This window comes from Rhinolophus ferrumequinum, chromosome 22 (genome assembly GCF_004115265.2).
Source record: "Rhinolophus ferrumequinum isolate MPI-CBG mRhiFer1 chromosome 22, mRhiFer1_v1.p, whole genome shotgun sequence".
Lineage (NCBI taxonomy): Eukaryota > Metazoa > Chordata > Mammalia > Chiroptera > Rhinolophidae > Rhinolophus > Rhinolophus ferrumequinum.
Window position 1 is genome coordinate 5,112,527 of NC_046305.1, and position 20,338 is coordinate 5,132,864.

The 20,338-nt window shown below is 42.6% G+C and overlaps 1 long non-coding RNA gene across 1 annotated transcript in view; it reads left to right on the forward strand.

Annotated features, from left to right (window-relative positions):
- LOC117014431 (uncharacterized) overlaps nucleotides 1-19,806 on the forward strand; it is a 36,306-nt gene extending 16,500 nt beyond the window's left edge. The window contains exons 2-3 of the long non-coding RNA XR_004421524.1: nucleotides 18,788-18,956; nucleotides 19,084-19,806. This is a non-coding gene — a long non-coding RNA (uncharacterized LOC117014431). The remainder of the gene's footprint in view (nucleotides 1-18,787; nucleotides 18,957-19,083) is intronic.
- The last annotated feature ends 532 nt before the right edge of the window (nucleotides 19,807-20,338 follow it).

The following is a 20,338-nucleotide window of genomic DNA, read 5'->3' on the forward strand; positions in this document are numbered from 1 at the left end:
TGGATTTGTGATTCAGTTCCCCATGTGTCCTTGTTTGCCGTGCTGGTAGTGTACATGTGATGCTGATCTTGTGGCCTTGTCACTGTTTAGCCAGAGGAAAAGGACGTGCCTCAAAGGGCTTCCATAGGCAACTGCTCAGGTGGTGATTCTAGCGCGTGTACACCCAGGTGTACGGACACACAGTAAGCTGCTCTGTGGCTTCATGGGCACGTTTTGGCATTGTTGTCACATGTGGTCCTCCCACCCTTCCCTTTTATTTTTCATTCTGGCAGGTGCTGGGAGTGCTAGAAGCAGGATACGTAGCCCCTTGAAACAATATGCTTTGAAAAGTGATCACTTCCATGCAGACATGGAAGTTTCCTGTAGCATTAAACCAGAGTTCAGGAGCCTGGAGCGGTTGCGGTTGCATTAGGTACAGGGACCAGATGGTTGGGAAGTTGGCTGTCCATTTGGAAAACTATTGTGTCTCAGGGTCATACAAAAATGAGTTCTGGAGAGATTAAAGATTTGAATGTTTTAAAAAAAAACTCAGAAAAGTACTAGGACAAAAGTAGAGATACTTTTTACTTAGTTTTAGAGATGGAAAGGCTTTTTGACATGACACACAACTCAGATGCCATAAAAGAAAAAGATTGATAGATTTAACTATGTAAAATACATGAGGTTCTACCTTCCAAAAGACACTAAATATAAGTAAGCTATATACTATCTGGGAGAAAGTGGTAATAGCCCATATGAAAGGTGATTTTTCTTAATATGTTAAGTACTCTTAGACACCAATAATAAATGACATACACCCCAATAAAAAAATGGTCCAAGTGTATGCAGAAGCGAGTCACGTAGAATAGGAATGTAAACATGAACCCTGCTAAGAGACTCAGCTGTAAAGACAGAATCCTCTTTAAGTCAGAAAGATAAAGGAAGGATGAAGAAATTGGAAAATGTGTACCGCTTGGTGGGGTAGTGGGGAAATTAGCATATTAGGGAAAACAATCGAGTTGAAATGATTTAGAGGTAATTTAGGGGTGTTTTTTATATACTTGGTAATTTTATTGCTTTAAAGGAGGAAAAAACATTTAAAATCATGAGAGTTAAATTGAGACGGGATCCCTGATTTAATGTGCAGGACAGCAGGTACGTGATTTGAGCTTATGCCTCGCCTAAGCCTGTGAGTAGTGCTTGTTAACTTGTTCCGAGGTAAGTGTCTCACAGGTAATGATTGAAAGTCAACTGTGGTTCTAACGCACGTTCTCTTGTGCTCTTACACAAACATCTTTAATAAATGCTTCCGGTGTCCTGATGAAGGTCCTTTTTCCACAGTGGATGGAAGCCCTTTCCTAGAGTTTTTCAACATTAAGTTTATGGGAATATCCATTCTGATCCAGAATTCAACTTCTGGAACTTTTTCGGTAGGGACTGCTTGTTTTGTAAGGGAATTGTCACCCGGGAGGTAGGCAGTGGGCCACCTCTCCTCCTCCTCTCCTGTTTGACTCCTCTGCGTCTCGTTGGCCAGTGGAGAGCAGTAACCGTAGCAGAGCCATCCCTTCTGCAGTAACCCATTCGTCGTCTTACAGGCATGACTCCAAATGCTCTACAGAATCTTTCTTGTGGTGCCAGTGAAATCGCTTAAGTATTTTGCTTAAAAAGAAGGAATCACAAATCTCCTTGCTTTTAGCTACTGCTGTGCTACAAGCATAGTGATGGCAGCCAAAAGTTACCTATGCAGACTAAGTGATGTTGTAACAGGAATTTGAAAGCAGAATTTGCTATGGATAAATAAGTTGACAGCAAGGTTTGTTGCTTGAGCTGAAAAGTTAATTAAAGACAACCTCAGTTGGCGGTATTCGCTTAAGATGGAACGATTCTGGGCACCACAAAAGAACAAGGCATCAATTTTGTTTCTAGCCCACGTACCAGACACTGTCCTAAGTGTTTTACAGGCATCATCTCATTTAATCCTCACCTCAGCGCTGGCGTCGGTGCAGAGCTTCCCCAGCGGAGTACTTCGAAGGTGACCGTAGTGGTATTCAGCAATGAGGTACGTAGCACTTTTTCTGGGAGAAGTCTGCGAACTTCATTGTCAGCCCTCGTACAGAGACCCTGGACTGCCAGGAAGACCAACAAGTGGGGTCTAGAGCAAATGAAGTCTCAAACAGTAGCTGGAGGCAGAAATGACAAAACGGAAGCTTCGGGCACATCGGGAGAAAGCCAGGGTTCTTTGGAAATTACAGTAATGTTGGGAAAATGGGAAGGCAGCAGGAAAAGAGAAGACCAGATATGAGATGCACTGACTCCAGAAAAGAAGCCGTAGGCTGAGTGCAGGAGCGGAGCAGGGCTGTGAGGACGGGACACTGTGCACGTCACTCATTCAGAGTCACCAGGAGTCGCACTCAGCCACTCAGATGAGCCTGTCGCAGTTTGATCCAGCCTTCCATGCCAGGTCTGTCAGGATCCAAAGGGAGGATTGGACGGTACCGAAATTGCAGACGGCAGTCCCGTAGTTGGCACCTCGAACTGCTTCTAAGTTCTCTTCTGTCCTGTTCACAATACAATGATCCAGTATACGTGCCGTGCCATCCTGTTAACTTTTGGGTGGGAATTCTGTTGTTGGTCAGTATGTAAGTGAAACATGTCTTTACAACTTACTGGAAAAGGAAAAATAACTTTGATACACATTTATATACATATGTTTGAAAAGATGTGCTTAAAAATGCAGGTAGAATAATTATATAACACAGTCAAATCGTCCAAATGTTGAATGTTGTTTAAACTTTGCTGTCGTTAAATTTCTTTTAAGGGTGTGAGCAGAGAGCGAGCTACAGTGGACGCTAGTTTCTGATCACCAGTGAGGGGGAAGTGTCCATTTCCGGTACTAGAATGACTTGTGGTTATGAAAAGACGTGTGGTTGGAAGTTACGTATTCTGCTTCACAGAGCAGATGCAGTTTTACTCCTTTTAACTTCGTATCAGGTTTATTTTGGAAAGACTTAGTTGTGTGAATAATGTGCATATATGCTGAATTTAGAAAACTTTGCGAGAAACGGGGTTGGTAATTCCTTTGAGCTTAGTGCTCTTCATGAACTTGGGTAGTTATGTTTCTTAACTTGTGTTTAACTGCAGCACGTTTATAAATGATAGACTTTAAGTTAGTAATGAACTTGTTTTCTCTTGCATAAAACAGTCATCTAAGACTAGAGTGATTGCTGTATTCATTTATTAAACACTTACTGTCTAATACCCTCCAGGTATCATGTTATACTGTTTCACACACATTACTTACTCTTAACCCTCTGAACTTGAATCAGAAATGATAGCTCCCATCCTGGAAGAACTCAGTGTTCAGTGGGGGTGGGGGAATGGCAGATGAACCAGCTGACAATTATAACACCTTGTGATACATGCTGTGAAGGATACAAGTCTAGTACGTTGTGGAAGAAGAGGTTCCCTTAGCTCAGTTTGGCGGGGAGGGGAGGTTCAGGGAAGACCCAGAGCTGAAGGAGAGTAGGAGTTAGGTTGGGGGTGTGAGGGGGGGCGGGGGGGTCTAGTACACTCTCTGTCGTACTAAATGAACACGAGTATCTAAAGAGCATTTTAGGTGTTTAGCGAGAGTAGTAGCTAACATTTAATATGGTTCTTACTTGCCAGCCACTCTTCCCAGCACTTCGTATGTTCTGTGTATTAACTCCTTTAATTCTTACAACCACCTTATTATGTAGGTACTATAATTATCCTCATTGTACAGATGAGGAAACTGAGGCACAGAAAAATGAACTAATTTGTCTAGGAAATAACAAACTAGGAAGAGGAAAAGCTGGGATTCAAACCCAAGCTGTCTGGTTTCAGGGTAGGGGTTTTACTTAGTAAGAAGTTAAAAACTCTGGGTTGCATTGGCGATAAACCCTTTTCAATGATCTTGTGTCACTGAAGCAAATATATTACTTTCAGAAAATGTGAAGCGATGGATTCTATCCGCTTCTTTCTGCTGTGGAGGAAGGTTGGACAGCCTTCATCTCCTGGCCTCCAGACTTGCCCTAGTTCACAGCCCCTTAAAGATCAGCAGGCTACAATTTCTGCTTTGTCTCCAATCCCTCTGTGTACCAGCCTTTTCCTTCCTCTTATCTCCCAGCTTCTCTGAACTTAATGTAAACTCCTGGACTCCCTTCCTCTGCTATACGCCTTTGACTCCCTCCCCCAGCCATTGAAATCTGGTTTCTAAAGAGAGATTTATGGGAAACTTGCTGGGTCGTGGAGGACCGGCCCGTTGGGCTGTGCTTTCCATTGTTCAGTGCTTGGCAGCCCAGGGAGTGTGAGTGGAGAAGGCGGTCAGGTGGAAGGCTCCAGGTGGGGCCTTTGTCGGGCTGTATAGCAGAAGCACAAGGAAGCACGGGAGTGGAAAGTATTGACGAGAAAGACCCTGTGGTCTCAGTGGAATGAGAAGGCAGTGAAGGCAGGAGCGAATTGGTGGTGGGGGCAATGGACGGACAGGCAGTGTGCATGAGTTGGAGGGTAGGTCTTTAACCGATAGGAGCAAGAGGGTGAGAGATCCAGGAGTAGGGGTTGCACTGCGAGTTCAGAGTATTAGAGGAGGAACAGTTCTGAGTGGTGAGGGGGTTCAGGATGTGGCCATTGTGTGAGTGGCTGCAGTGACAGTCATGACAGTTGAGGACGCTACCTCCCCTAGGGGGCAGTGGGCACTGCGACGGGCCCAAGTGCCGTGGGTTGCTTCCTTGGCCCCTGGCTGGCTGTCAGGTGGAGACACTCATTCACATAAGGCTGTGGTTACCTTCTGTGATTGACATCGCGGTCTTGTTTTCGTAGAGGAACGCAAAGCCTTCAGTGAAAAGGGGCGTTACTTCTATGATCACAGTCTCGTGTGTGTCATCTTTTTGGTATATTTCCTAGCATAACTACTTACGTTAGCAGGATTTTGACCGCATCTGTCATTCTGGGCAATCTTTTCTGGCATTTTCTTTATAGAAACAAAGAAGAGAAGCAAAGGATATGTTCAGGGTGTTTGCGTTATGCTGATAGTTTTGAGGGATTGTCCACCATGGATCAGGTAGAAAGAAAGCAGTAATTGTGGCTTGGGAAACACTGTTTTCTTTGTGCTTGTTTGTTTTAATTGTGTATAGTTAGAATGTTGTAGGTGCTTCTCAGAATTTAAATTACGGTGTTTAAATTTTAGGTAAGAATGGAAAAATGATGCTTAATCGTATTTTTATTCTTGAGGATGTCACCACAGGAGCCTCAGGAAGAAATGTACATTTATGTTTGAGAGAATTAGTTTGTTAGCACCCCCCTGAGAGGACCCTACCTGGGGTTGCACACTGATGTAAGCAAGTAACAAGGGTAGGACTACAGTCTGTTGGTTTCCTATGGACTTGGGCATACATACCTCTGGAAGCCTTTTTTTAAATCGACAGAGTGGATCAAACTGACTCTAAAAAATGGTTTCTATAATGGTAATCTCATAAGCAGAGGGCCCAGAATATATTACATACTTAAGTTTTTGGTGTACTAGGGCATTATTAAAAATATATCTTAACCACACCCTGTCTTCTGTATTGTGAGTTATTTTATTTCTTCAAATTTTGTTATGTTTCCTACTTAGGTGCAGTTTAGGCTAGATTAAAAATGAATATGCATACAGACTTCGGTTTATTTTGCTAGGGTTCTAAAAGCGAATTCATATGTTGTAGTAGTTTCAGAATTGTTCCTCCAGAGATCAGTAACGAGTTAACTAACACCCATTTCAGATAATAGTAGACTTTGTACACACGCAGTGTATGTGAGAGATGTATCATGAGAAAATCTCACCAGCCAGACTATAAGGTTTTCAGCTTTAAAACTAATCTTGAATTCATTTGTACTTTAGTAAATTAGGGCCAGTATTTATCGATACTTTGCTGAGTGTGGAGAGAAATAGAGTTTGGAGAAAGAGTTTCAATATGTTAGTGGGACATTATTGGTATGATTTTCTTTCATTTTCTCTTAGTATTGGGTACTAGGAAAATGCCGTTTTTCCATTAAAAAGTCATATTTCTTGGAAACTGATATTATAGACTTCACAGTGGCTAATGTAAAATAATTACCTTTATTTTAATAAGAATTAAGAGAAAATAGATGTGGTATATAAGATAATATTACCATTTTTTTCCTATTTCTTCTTTATACGGCGATCATATAAATCAAACGTATTTTTTTCCTCCGGGTTGGCAGTTTTCCCCATGATTTAAAATGTATTTTCTTTTATAACAGGATCCCTTTAGACGTTCTACAAGTGAAGGCCATCCTATTGCTGTTAGGACTATCTGGAAGTCCCCCGTGGAGAGTGTGTTTAGAACCAGCAGTCCACGTTTCATATGTTACATCTTTGCAAATGAGAAGCACAGATGTCTTTCTTTCTAGAATATACTTACCAAACAGCAGTCCCCACTAATGTCTCCCAGAGAGTTGTTTGAGAAATTGAAGTGTGCTTTCCCCAAGAACTATCCAAACTTATTCCGACATAGTTTTCCCTGTGGAAGAAACCCCAGCAGGAATCACTACTAGGAAGTTTTGAAGGGGGATCTATGATCCCCAAATCTGTTTTCAGGGTTAATTTTTTTCTCACTGTGAAGAGGAACCAGCACCAAAATAAATTCCATTGTTGGTAATTTAAGAGGACAAACCAGATCATTATCTATATTGTGTATAATTGTGTAGTTAAATTACAGTTTCATTACATCTTTTTACTTTTTTTGCAAACTCCAAACCAAAGAATGTTCATAACTGAGCCACAAATGGCAAAATGAATCAGAGTATTTCCAGCCAATAGAAGAGCTTAAAAAATTCTTTTAAAATGTAACTGAAGTCGATAGTTTCTTGCTCATAGAAGAGCCCAGTTAACATGGATGACTAGTTTGTAGCTTTCAATCTGATGTGTGATGACGCTAAAAAAGAAAGCATGTATGCATGTAGCATGGCATTTCTAATGTTTCTTATGCCAGACTGTGCAGGCTGGCATTTTACCAGGAGCTTTCGGTATTGGCTGATTTATATGTCCACTTAATTCAAATTTACATAGTCGAATTGGGCCTTTGAGTTGTTCTTAAAAAGGCCTTGTTTTATTGAACATGTGTGCCACGTGTGTCTTCAGTCTTGCCACATAGAAAGCTTGCGCAGAAGGCAGAATTAGTTGTATTCATTGTTAAAAAGCAGAAGTACTATTTGGAGCCTGATTCATCACGATAGAGAGACCTGAAACTCAGATCAGAAACACTTATCTTCGGCTTCAGCGATTGAACGTTCTTGATTGATAGAGAAAACGTAGTGCAGGTCATTTCTTCATCTGTCCCTTTTCCCATCCCCCTACCCAGTGTAGGAGAATTTGTTTGTTTTGTTTTTAAATTGGAATCCCTGGAAATGGAGTGCTGTGGTTCATTTTCTTCCATTGGGTGATTTTTCTATAATCGCAGCACTGTGTATGACTTATTTACATTCCATAACATTTGTTCTTCCCTACTGCCAGGAACAATGTGAAGAACTGGATATATTTAGTAGGAATTGTTGTCTTTCAGCAGATCTGTCACTGGTTTTTACGCAAAGAGATGGGGGCGTATAGCATTGATCACCTTGAAGCTTTTTCACAATATACGTCATGCCGGGGCCCTAAGTCTGGGTGGGTATGTCCTGTGTGGTGTAGGTTCAGGCATTGGCATTTTTTCACAGTTTTTTTAATGGTCCCAAGCATGTTTGCTTTTGAGAACCATAAGAATGGGACAAGTCTGTAAGTAGGTAAGTGCAACAAAGTGTTCTAGGTGCTGTGAGAGAGAACTAAGCGTACTGGGTCTAGGGAGGGCGCAAAGAAGGAAGCCCTAGTGGGCACCTCGGCAAAGGTTTCGTAAAAGAAGACACACCCTAGCCGACTCTTGTTCTCCCAGGGGTTTTCAAGTAGGGAGAAGCCCTGAATCCACAGAGCAGCATTCCAGTCGGGACAGCAACTTGAACAAAAGAACGGCTAACAAACAGCTTCCTGCGTTTTGGAAATTGCAACCGTGTTTCCCCGAAAATAAGACCTAGCCGGACAGTCAGCTCTAATGCATCTTTTGGAGCAAAAATTAATATAAGACCCAATCTTATTTAACTATAATATAAGACCAGGTCTAATATAATATAATATAACATAACATAATATAATATATAAGACCGGGTCTTATATTAATTTTTTGCTCCAAAAGGCATATTAGAGCTGACTGTCCGGCTAGGTCTTATTTTCGGGGAAACAGGGAAGTAGTTGGGCATGATTAAACTGTAAGGTGAAGATGGTCAGAAATAAGATAGTTTTTATGTTGCAGAGAACAAGGAGACATTAAAAAGTGTAAAGAAAGGAGCATAAGGTTAGACTTGAACCTTAGAAGGGTCACAGGTGACATCTGGAGCCTGGATTGAGTGGTGTGAGACGGGAGGCAGGGCAGTCAGTTGGATACAGTGACAGTGACCAGGCCAGAGTGCCACGGAGGCCGAAACCAAGAACGGTGACTGGCTGGCTGGATTGAGGAGCGAGGAGGAGAACGTGATTTCTAACGTGGAGGAGGGGATGATGTCCCAGACTTCAGGTTTGAAGGGGATGATTAGGTTTTGGAAGAAGATAACGGGGGTGGGATAGTGGATGAAGGGGGGCAATGGGAATAGGGGCCTCAGGAGGGATTGACCCTGGGGGGGAGAAGGTGTGAAGCACACGTGAGTCTGCTTGGAGGGCCTGCTCCTTGCCCACGTTCGGTCCGTGCCTCGTGGGTGGTGCTAACCCTGCCCTGACATTTAGGAGTGTGTGCCCCCAGCCCAGTGCTTGGCTCTGGGTGGCGGGCAGTTTCTCAATTCTCAGGTGAAGCCAGTCACAGCTTTTGGCTTTGTTTGAGTTACGGGAGGAAGCATCCTTGCAGAACCTAACGCTAGGCTGATGAGAGGCAAGAATGGCCGCAGTTACCTGGCTTCCATGTGAGGGCTGAGAATAAAGTCCAAATAAGGAAAGAGACAAGCAGAGAGAGAGGGGGAGACAGCAGAAAACATCGGGTCTTTCCTTCTGGCTATTCCAGTTGCTTGAGCCAATAACCCCCGCTCCCCTTTTATTTATCTCAAGTTTGTGTTAGGTTTCCTCTCCCTTGAAATCGATAGGGTCCTAACTGGTAGAGAAAAGATAAAGATCTTGTTGTTGTTGAGACAGGAGAATAGATGGTAGCAATAACATGAATTTTTACATGAAGAATTGATGAGGATATTCACAGCAAATAACCCTGAGTTCCCGAGTCAAGTTGAAAACGACTGAGGCTAAGTGAAGGTCAAGTGTCCAATAAGTCTTAGCTGAGGCCAGAATTCAGCGCTTGCACTTCTAGCTCAGTGATGTTCATACCGTATCATCTCACTTACGCTAACAGAAAAGGGACGACATGATCGTCTTTGGAGGAGCTGCCTGTGGACAAAGGGAAAGATGATTTTTTTTTTCTTTTTTTGGTTGTTGTGTTTGAAAAACTCTTTGGGATATAGCAGCGCAATGACTTTCCTGCTCTGAAGAGCCTCAGTGAATATTTATTGATCTATTAGGGTCTGGGTACACTGGTTATAGCTACACAAATCTTTATTTGGAGGCAGTCATAATTTCGAGTTGCTTCAGGGAGAGAGATACTTACAAAGCAGTAAAGTCCCGTTTGAATGCGGCAGTCCCTTTTCACTGTCTGGACGTGCTTGTGCAAATGTCTCCCTAGGACCTTTAATTTTGTTCCTAAATTTATAACAGGGCCGCTTCTCGATGCTATCTATCGCTCAGGGTACTTTTGGTGATAAGATTGTTATTAAGTTGGGAAGGTGAGCGGTAGCCGGTGCCCTGCGGGGAACCATTTATTGTTCTGTACAAGAATAGGTCGCGCTGACGGATCGCGTCTCATTTTGAGCATCAAATGGTCTCTCACTTTAAAATCTGACATTGGCACTACTTTTTCTTTGATTTAAACAGAAAAACCAGCAAGTGCTCATAGGAGCATGAGGAAGATAACTTAAAACAAGTTCTTTGAGGCATGGGCTTCATTTTATTTGCTCTATGGAAAATAAAAACGGGGAAGAACACTCAAGTAGCATCATGTGTAACTGTGTCCAAATGGTGAGAAGTGGAGGGCGCTTTGGTCCGATGTCATTTACTGTAATTCTTTCCCCTGGAAAAACACCTTTCTTTTGAGCCCCAACCTCGATTTTCAGTTGAAGATGTTAGAAATATACAGGGCTGAGAATATGTAGTAGCTTCAAATCTAAAAAAACTTGCTGAAGAGCGAAATAAAAGCTTTATTAAACACTCTTTGAGGCAGAAGAGTATTGGAGAAAATGGAAAGCATAAACGATCGGCTTCGTAGGAAATGTGAAGGGGCCTATTTAGACAAGACTTGGGCAACTGGTGGTGACAGTAGCAGCCCCCGGTTTTCTGAACGCTGGTTGCTGTGCTGGCCACTCTGCTTCACCTGCAGTGCCTCGCCTTATTTATATGCAGGGTCTCAGCAGGCGGAGTCTCCATGGCCACGTCACAGACGAGGAGTCTGGAGATTTGCCCAAGATTTCACAGCTGAGCTCCGAGCGTCAGCGCTGAGGTACTGCTCAGAGCTTGGGCGCCTGTCTTTTCTGTGAGGTGATTTAAGAGGAGAAGAATCGGCAGCCCTTCTACCCCCTTTATATTTCCTTCATCTGTCTTCCTTTTCTGAATATGCCACACTGTGTGTGATTCCTGGGCATTTTCTGACTTCCTGGCGACTATCTATCTCAGTCCTTCATTTCCTTCATAGCACTTAGTATAAATTGCAAAAATTGTATAATTGTATTAATTTTTATTTGGTTTCTTCTTCCCTAATAATAACGTCTAGTATTCATTCAGCTCTTCCTGGTGGCCAGGTGTGTTCTCTACATCTTACTTCTATTGTTTCTAACCACACCTCTTTCAGGTGGATACCCAGGAGGAAACTGAGACCTAAATGTATGCAGGATTTCACGTCTAGAGCTGTTGCTTTTAATGAGTGGCTGGCAAACCTTTTCTGGAAAGAGCCAGATGGTAAATATTTCAGGCTTTATAGGCAAGAGGCAGAATCAGAGAATGATGTAGATACTTATATAACCAGAGAGCAAAGAAATTTCCGTACATTTTTAATAGATGAAATTCAAAATACAATAATTGAGTAAAAATTTTTGTAATACAGGTCTACTGTGGAGAGAATTACTTTGGGGCAGCGATAGCATTTTGCTTAATTGGGGTTCAAAGTTAGTGTACTGTACCATCAAATCGATTGCAAATGTTCGTCTATGAAAACTGTCATCTGCTTGCATGGACACAAACAGGTAGCAGGCTGCAGTTTGCCTGCGTCCTGTAGCTGGTGGTCCCTGTTTCTGAGTGCTGCTCCGCCACTGCTCTCCCTGGAGCCGCAGGGCTCATTCCAGGGTGACCTTACAGTTACCTGGCCGGGCTGTCAGTGCGAGTCGCCCCCCGTCATTGGCCTGGGAGCTGGAGAAGCAGTGACAGACCGGAATGAGAGGGTGTTGGGCTGTGCAGAAGAAGAAAGCAGGGAAGGGCCGATGGGGCAGGGTGTGTTGGGAAGGTTGCAGTTCTGGTAGTGGGGCGAGGGGCCCCTGTGTACCTCTGCACGATGGCATTTCCTCCCTCCAGACCCCACCGTGACCACCACTCTTCATAGGTGGGCAGTGTGTCTCCAAACGGTGCTTGTAAACATACATGCAGTATGATACACGGCTTACTTTTTACACACATTCTTTGTTAACTTCATTCCTATTAATACGTATAGCTGTAATCCAGTCGTGTGTCAGTTATAACAAACCCCAAAACTTACTGACTTAGAATGACAGCCATTTGTTGTTATTGCTGGGTGACTGCTCATCCTCACTGGGCTTGCTCCTGTCTCTGTGACAGCCACCGGCTTGGCTGAGGTTTGGGAAGGTCAAGATGCTGCAGGGACACAGCTTGTCCCCGCTTCGCGGATTTTGACCTGCAGGAGGCTGGCGCAGTCCCGTCGCCCAGGCCGCCGACCAGGGTTAAGAGAGAGCCAGGCTTTCGCCTGGGCCCAGCAGACTCGCTGAGTTCTAGTCAAGGCCACCCCAGGTGGGGGATGCAGTGCTCGATGGTGATGGGAGGGGCAGCAGGGGCACCTGGAAGTCCCAGATGCAGGTGAGGCCATTTGAGCAAGCCACCCGCACGGTTGGTTTTCACTACTGTACAGTGTTCTGTTGAATGAATGGGCCCCAGGTGATGTATTCACTCTTCCACCGATGGACATTTCTGCCATTTCCAGTTCTGGGCCCTGGAAGCGGGCTGCGTGGTCATGTCACAGATGCTTCCTGTGCACATGTGCTGCAGGGCGTTCATTGAGAGGTGTATGAGAGAAAGTGCACAAGCAACGTGTGTGTGCGCGTTTGCAAACTAGAAGCAGCGTGGTCGCCTCGGAGGATGTGCACACCTCTCGCTTTGCCAGCCCTTGCTGGAGCGGCTGGACCAGTTTCCCTTCGCATTGCCCCACGTCTGTGCCAAGGCCCTGGATTCTTACCAGCCTCAGTGTGGTGAAATGGTATCTCACGGAGAATTCACTTTGTGTTTTCTTTATTATTAGTGAGGTAAGCATCTTTCCATATGCTTATTAGCTATTGTGTTTCTTCTATGAATTGCCAGTTAATATCTTGTTCATTTTTTATTGGATTGCTTTGTCATTGATTGATTTGTAGGAATTTTTTTGATTCTTAATCCTTTGTCGGTTATATGCATTCTAGTATCCTTTCCTAGTCTGTGCTTTGTCATGGCATTTTTTAAATGGATTCTTGATGAACAAGAAAAGTTTTAAATTTGAATACTTTTGGATTTATCAGCTTTTTTTTTTAATGGTTTGTACTTTTTCTGTCTTATTAAAGAAATGTTTCTCTTTTCCATGTTCAAATCCTCTTATATTTTTCTCAAAGTCTTAAAGTTTATTTTTTTACATTTTGGTCATTAATCTATCTGGAATTGATATTTGTGTATGGTGGATGTGAAGTCAGGACCTTTTTTTAAAAAAAATAAAATACTAACTTCCAATTCTCCCAACCTTTTTTAAAAATATGGATTTCCAGTTCTCCCAACACAATTGCTGAAATTTTGTGTCTTCTCTCCTTTCATGCAATGCCAGCTCTGGCATAACATTGAGTTTTCCATGTGTACACAGGTTCTGCGTTTCCTTTAATGGTAATTTCACGGACAGAAATGGTGTCCAGTTTTCACTTTTTGTTTATCACATTACAGTACGTTACATTACAGTAATGTGTGTGTTATTGCCTAAGTAGTCCTGACCGAGTTTACTGCTCTTAATTTCTTTGGACAATAATCATAGGTAGCCGAGTTTTGATCGCTTCCTGTGTGCTCGATGGGTATACTCAGTGCTTTAGTGCCCTCGTTCGTTTGGGCCTCATGACAATACTATGAGTTAGCTATTTGTGTTCTCATTTTAGAGATGAGTAAACTGAGGCACAGAGGAAGCCTGGGATCATGCACCCATGCCAGGTGGCTTCAGGGTGTCAGCTTTAAACCACTATGCTTTCATTTGAATGAGTTTATACGCAACTTTTCTAACTTAAAACATTTGAACAGGAGTGGTTTCTAGTCAGTTATATAACCTATTGAAAATGTGTCCAATTACTGATGTTTAAGGATGTAATTGTTAGAATGAGGTGAGCTGGCCACAGAAACTGAGAGTTGGTCATGTGTGAGCTGGGTCCTGACTAAGGAAAGTAGGGTTTGACAGGTGGATTCGGAGTGGAGGTCAGGATTCAGAAAGATGAGATGGTGTGAACCGGGCTGGTAGAGTCAGAAAGAGCTGGCTGTGTGTGGAGCAAGAGCAGTTCCGTTTGGCTGGAATATAGGGGAGTAAAAGTAAATAAGTTGGGGCCAGTTTGTGTAGGGTCTTAAATATCAGGCTAAGGTGTCTGGACTTAGTTCAGTAGACAGTGGGGAGCCACTGAAGTTTTTTGAGTAATATGATCTGAGTCATGCTTTTGGAAGATTAATCCAGTTGAATTGTGAGTAATGAATGAATGGGAAAAATGAAAGTATTTTCCATTGTTGGATCATTATTTTTCTGTATAAACAGAACTAACAAATGTAAGTTTAACTTAGTTATTAAATAATAACACTAAGAATCTTCACTAATTAATACAAGGTGTGATCAAAAGATAGGGTGAATATTTTTTTTACGTTTATTACAGTAAAAGACACATTGCCATTAATCCCCCTCAAAATACTCCCCCCTTCGCTTTGAACCCACTTACCCATTGTTCTTGCCACTTTCGGAAGCAGTTCTGGACGTCCTCTTTCGTGAGTGTTTTTACTTCATCCTCCATCATGACAGTGCTCCGTGTCACACATTGCTTCTGGTACAGCAATTTCTGTCAAATAAAAACATTACGGTGTGTCCTCATCCATCTTACTCACCGAATCTGGCACCGAGCGACTTCTGGCTCTTCCCCAAAGTCAAAATGACTATGAAAGGAAAACGTTTTGAATTGATTCAGGACATCGAGACAGCCATGACAGCGCAACTAAAGACACTCACGTAAGAGGACTTCCGGAACTGCTTCAGAAAGTGGCAAGAACGATGGGGTAAGTGTGTTCGAAGCCAGGGGAGGTATTTTGAGGGGGATTAATGGCAACGTGTAATAATTAATAGCAACGTATCTTTTACTGTAATACGTTTTTTACTTAAACATTCTTGTATGTAAGAAAAATATATGCTGGTGTTCTCTTATCCAATAACCTTTTAAAACTAATCAAGCCCCAATTCACCTGTTAGATTCTAATTAAATTTTTGCATTGAGATTCTTCTTCATTTGGATGTACACTACAGATGTATCAATCTTCCAAATAGTCGGTTGGTTGTGATGATGTATTGCTCAAAAAGCCTTCACCACCCCTCCAGCTGGCTGCTGAGGAGCGGCCAGACTTCATAGCCCCGCAGTCAAAGCCTTCCTTCTTCGTTATCTCTTCCACTCCCACCACTCCCTGGCTGCCTCAGCAAAACTGTTCTTAGACTCCTGGTGATTTCCTCTTTCTTTATCTCATTTATTCCAGTTTCTATGACCTTTCTTGGAGTCATAAGACTAAAGGGCGGCGGGGGCGAGGGGGTATGTTAAGGTCTTGAGAACTTAAGTGACCAGCTCCTATCTGGCAGAGCTGGGATGAAAGCTCTGTCATTTGTTCGAAAAGTATTTTTTGTACGTGCTAGGTACCTGTATGCCGCCACATCCCAAGGGTGTAATGGTGAGTGAGACAGACGTGGTCCCTACTCTTTATGGCCGACAGTCTCCAGAGACAGACAGTGATCATGAGGTGGAATTAAACCAGAGTGACAGTTACTAACTGGAGTGGGTCCTATCGAGGGAAGTACTTCAGTGTACTTGCAGAGAACGTAACAGGAAGGGAGTGAAACTAATTGAGAGCGGCGATCAGGGAGTGAATTTCAAGTTGAGAACTGAAATGGGAGAGCGAGAGCACGTAGACAGCATGAGGAGTGACAAGGCCCTTCATTGCAGGCTGGCACAGAGCAGTGTGCGCCAGACCCGCGCGGAGGGGAGCCGGGGACCAGAGCACCAGAAAGGGCCGTGTGGCCAGGGCGTAGTATGATTGCTGAGCAGTAAGACGAGGCTGCAGAGGTAGGCTGAGACCAGATCATATCTTAGAGCCTTAGAGGCCATTTTAAGTGTTTTTCATTTTCTGTGAAGTGCGATGGGAAGAAAGTGTCAGTTGAGGGGCTTTTGAATGGAAGAATGACACAATCCAATGTATGTGTTAAAAATACCACCGCGATTAGTAATACATCCCAAATCCAGCCCCTTCTGACGTCCACTACCTGCTCTGGTCTAAGTCTCCTCTGCATGAACTGGTCTTTGCGGTCCTGTAGCCAGTCCCTGACATACTGGTCCGCGGGTTCCCTTTTCACACAGAGTGGCCGGCAGAGGCTGCTCCCTCCCCGTGGGCCTTATGCTTGCTCTGCTCTAGCCGGGGGGCATATCCACGTGGCCCACTGCCTAACCTTCTCTGGGTCTTCATACAGCAGTGAACCCGTCCCTGGCCACTGTGTTTAACTCCAGGCCCAGCCCTGCCCATCCTTCCCTACTTTTTCATCAGAGCACTTGCTGCCTTCTGGCACGTTTCACACTGGAACTTAAGTTTCTGTGGGTAAGGGATTTTGTAAGACACTTCTGTGCACGGATGTGTTCTCAGTGCCTAGTGTCTGGCACGTGGCAGACTTTCAGTAAATGTTAGTTGAATGAATGAATGAGTGAATGAATGAATCGATGGAGAGTGGCTTGGAGAGGAGTCTAGAGTGGAAGCTGAGAGAACAGATAAAGGTGGTTTGGATGAAAGATGATGTTGACTGAGACGAAAGTTGTGGAAGATGCAGAGATGATGGACTCAAGACATGAGATGGAATCAACAGGATAGTTCACGATGATTAGAATGACGAAGGTTTTCTCTCACAGATTTACAAACCACTATGAAACATCATTGTTAGCGACATGCTAGTAATTCGATGAGTCTTTGGTTTTTTAAATCTGTGTCTTCTGGTGCGGCCTGTTCACCGGTGGTGCGGTGTGCTGAATGTTAACGAGAATTGGATAGATATTTTAAATATTTAAAATATTTGTGTGCTTTTAAAACGGAACTTCCGAGGCACTACAAGTAGTAGTAAAATATATGTAGTAAAATTTTAGTTGATTCCGTGCAGTGGTTCTCACCTGGGCTGATTGTGCCCCCCGGGGAGCATTGGCAATGTCTGAAGACATTTTTGGCCGTCACAACTTGTCGCGTGCTGCGAAGGGCATTAGCCAGGAGAGAGCACTACGCGACATAGGTCAGGCCTCCTCCCCAACAGCCATCCCGTCTGGAACGGCAGCAGGGCCGAGTGTGAGAAACCCTGCCCTGCCTTAGGGATTACAGCTCCGACTCAGTTACGCCGCTATATCCACAGCCGTGCACAGCTTCTCGTCCGTGCAGGTGTGATTAGAGTGGTTGCACTTACTTTTAACCAAGTACACTATAACTGACACACATGCGTGCTCATGTACGTGAATCCAGTTGAAAGCTGTAGTTTCAAAGTAGTCCTTTGGAAAGGTTATTCATTTGTTGATGTGATCTGCCTTTTTCACAGTTGCTTTTGAGACCCGCATTGACTTCTTTAAATCTCTTTATTGGTACCACATCTTATTCTGAGGGTAGATTTGGAAATACCCAGTGCTTTCTGAGTACACTGTGATGAGAAATGAGGTTCGGTAGTAATTCTTTTGTAACATGAAATTGAAATATGACTCTAATGTAATAATTGGCTCTAAAGGTAGTTTAAAAGTAATGCTGCTTCTACAAAATGTTTTCATTAGTAAATATTGGGAATAAATGTATTATATCCTCAATTTGAAGGAGAATATATGTGAAGGTTCTAAAATGATATAAAACAAAAGCAGTGTTTATCAGAGTGTCACATATTAATAAGATTGTTCTTCCCTAGGACCAGGGGAAACTGACACTGACATAATATTGGGAAGGTAACTTGGCACAATGTTTGGAGAGCAATTTGGTAATGTTAAATTTTTAAATGTTTGTACCCTTTCATTTAGGGATTCTACCTGTAGCCATTAATTTACAGAAACATTAATACCAGTAAGCAGAGGTGCACATTGTACGTAGTGCTGGTTCTTAAAGCTGTGTTTGTAAAGGGGAAAAAAATAGAAACACTCCATATACCTCTCAGCAGCCTTCTGGTCACTAATCGTTAGTATAGCCTTACAGTGGGATACTATACGCCACTGAAAACGTGATGTGGGCTGACATGAAAGGAGGTATAAAACACATGCCATGGAGGCGTTCTAAAAAAAACAAAAACCCCAAGAACTACAGTACATAATGGCATTCAGTACAGAATTATATATGTCAGTTGTGCATAGAGGAAAGACTGGGAAGAAGAATACTAAATCTAACAGCAGGGGGTATGGTGCCCTCCTACATTTCAGACATGTTTGATTCTTTTAAATGAATGTATGTTTTACAATCAGAAAAATGATAAATCTATTCTGAAGCCATGGGCCATTTCTCTTACTTTATAGCCAGATCTTCTACTGTGTTGAAGCAGCCTTTTGTATGAATACATAACATAACAAAGGATCTTTCAACAGTTCTTTGTTTATATTTTGGAAGACTAAAATTGTCCAAAGGTTTCTAGAGCTTTGTTCTTCATGTAAAGTTATTCACTGCTTTAAACATGTTTTACTTCTTGACTTTAAAGGGAAAGTGCCAAAGGTTAGCTGTGAATGTTTCATTGAAAAGGGCTTGGGCTTGTGCTTCTATATTTACCCTGCAGGTGGCGCCGGTGGGTTTGTGGTGTTCTTGGCATGTTTACCAAGTTCAGTTCCCCTAAACTGGGAAATCATTTAATTACTGGTCCTGCTTGTAAGATGTTTTCTTACCAAGAAATACAAATGTTTTCTTACCAAGAAATACAGTGGAGCAGAAAAAATATGTAACACGTTCTTAGGACATTTTGTTTCTTGTTTATCTACTTTATTGCTTGTTACAATCAATGGAGAAATTGAATTTATGTCAACACTGAATGATACTCTGTAATTCCTTTAAAGTTCCAAAACTTCATCAAAACTGGCAGAACTAATTTTTTCAAATGAATTCTCTTTGAAGTCCTCCCTTTTCCCTTCTCTGTGTGTGTCCGACTCTCCCTCTCTTCTCTCTTTCTCCCAGTCTGTCAAGTTCAAGAGCAGCTCAGATGCCATGAATTAAGTGAAGCACAAAAAGGGGAAAGGAGACCCTTTTGAAGAACAAAGGCCTCCCATTAGGCTGCCATGTTCTTTTTTGACCAAACGTGCACCCTACACGGTTTCTATTGTCGTCCACATGCCCTGCACATAAGGTAAATACCGCGGCCCCTCACTACCTCGCCTTTCCCTCCTCTTCCTCTCAGGCCACACACAGCCAGCCAAGCGGTAGGGCTTTGAGGTCTTTAGGCATTCTTATACAGCCGCTTTATCTCCTTTTAGAAAACTACAGGGGTAGAAATGGAAGTGAGAGCAACGCACACCAAGCAAAACCCCACAAGAAGAGAAAATGAGCTGTTTGAGAAGCTGCAACCTAAGAATCCAGGGCAGCTGGAAGAACCAGACTGCCGCTATTCTTCTCCTCTGCCTTTAATACCCCGAATTTTCAAAATAATAACTTTGGTTTACATTCACTATCCGTTGGCGCATTAGTTTCTTCTCTCTGTCTAGGTAACAAAACAGACAAATGGGAATCAGTTAAATAAATGGCTGGGAACAGTTGTAAGGAGGAGAGACGCTTGCTGAGCTGTTCCTGTGCTCTTTGGATGTGTGCTCCTTGGGTGGCGTGGATGACTGAGCTGTAGGTTTGTTGTCTGACATTCCTTTTCATTGGGACGGAACTGAGAAAGAACAGAGAAAAAGCTGAAAATGGTAAATAAGAAAAGGGTTAACCGGTGCAGAACCACTTAAAATTTGAGAGAGAAGCTACTGAAGTTGCACGTTCTACACACTTGAAACTTATTGATGGTAAAATTGTGGGAACGTTGCTGACAAACAGCAGAGTGTATGGTTCTAGCTGTTGACCTATAGTTAATCGCGGAGAAAAAAAAACATCAGGTTAGCAAGTCTGTTGAAATAGCCAGAGACCTTAGTGACTACAGAGATGAAATATCTGATGATTGGAGGTTTGGAGTATAGTTTTATTTATTTTTATCCTTTGAAAGAAACTGGATAGTCAGTAAATGGTTTGTGGTAGGATGTGGGAGATGGCAGAAGAGATGGAAGAAGGGAGAGAGAGCGATGAAGCGGATGGAAGGAATACTATTTCCTCTTAGCATTTTTTTAAATCAAAACTTTGTTAATATAATGAAGAGCAAGCTTTGAACTTACGACAACAGGTTTTCTTTTTACCTGATGTTGAACTCATGGTAGGCAATTTGTGACTTAAATGTATAGTGAGTGGTCTGACTTGTTAGGATTATAAAAATGATTCAGTGGGATTAGAAAGAATATTAAAAGAAGTGAAGAAATAATTTCTTTGTAGGAGCAGAAGTAACATTTTATTCTGAAAATTTCATGAGAGTTTTAGTATTTCTGTTTTTTTTTCCCCCACATGGCAAAAATAACACAGCATATTCAAAAATAACACAGTATATCTAATCCCTTATTTTGGTGTCTTAAGATTTTTTTTTTAATATTAAAACCTGGCTAATGTACTTGAAGTAAAAAAAATAATAAAAATAAATATGTTGACTAC